Source organism: Anabrus simplex, chromosome 6 (genome assembly GCF_040414725.1).
Source record: "Anabrus simplex isolate iqAnaSimp1 chromosome 6, ASM4041472v1, whole genome shotgun sequence".
Taxonomy (NCBI): Eukaryota; Metazoa; Arthropoda; class Insecta; order Orthoptera; family Tettigoniidae; genus Anabrus; species Anabrus simplex.
In genome coordinates this window covers 174,856,411-174,857,114 of record NC_090270.1, presented here as the reverse complement: position 1 = coordinate 174,857,114, position 704 = coordinate 174,856,411, and the positions used below count along the sequence as shown (strand labels likewise).

Here is a 704-nt window from a genome sequence, read left to right as displayed (position 1 = left end):
ATTATTATTATTATTATTATTATTATTATTTAAGGAATATCTAAATCTTTAGAATCGGGAAGACGGTTCTAATCTTATCACCATTAAAACGCACTCTTGAAAGGAATTTGCTGGCTTCAGTGAAACACACGGTTAGCGCAGTCCTTTTATTCCCAAGGTGGTGGAAACGACCTGGCCTGAGTACTGTGGTATTTTCGAAGGATTGAAAAATGCGACATGTTTGTATCGTTGGCTTCTGGCACGATAAATCACTTCCTCAAGACGAATTTCTCACACTGTCACGCGAATACAAACGCCGATGTTTGACAACTTTCGAAGATTTTATTTCTAAAACAGTACTGCATTTGTCTCGACTGGTACAACACGACGAGGTGGCCGAGTGGTTAAGGCGTTGGACTGCTAATCCAATGTGCTCTGCACGCGTGGGTTCGAATCCCATCCTCGTCGGATAATTTTAACGATATTCTTGCTTGCGGTGTAGTATGTGCCGTCATGAACAAGCAACTCACGAACGACGTGTTATGTGCTGAACTTGGCCTCGTAACAGAATATCTAAACTTGTGGATTCATGAGATAAGATATAGAATTGCAACATCGGTCGTTAATGCATTTGTTTTCCTGTAATTGTTATTTGAATTCCACCGAAGTTTGAAAATAATTAGTGCAGTGTCTCAGCCATCGGATTTCCAGCTAGATGATAGAGT

The 704-nt window shown here is 40.3% G+C and overlaps 1 non-coding gene across 1 annotated transcript; it reads left to right on the top strand.

Annotated features, from left to right (window-relative positions):
- Positions 1-365: 365 nt before the first annotated feature.
- TRNAS-GCU (transfer RNA serine (anticodon GCU)) lies at positions 366-447 on the top strand. The gene has a single exon. It is a non-coding gene; the product is annotated as a tRNA-Ser (tRNA).
- The last annotated feature ends 257 nt before the right edge of the window (positions 448-704 follow it).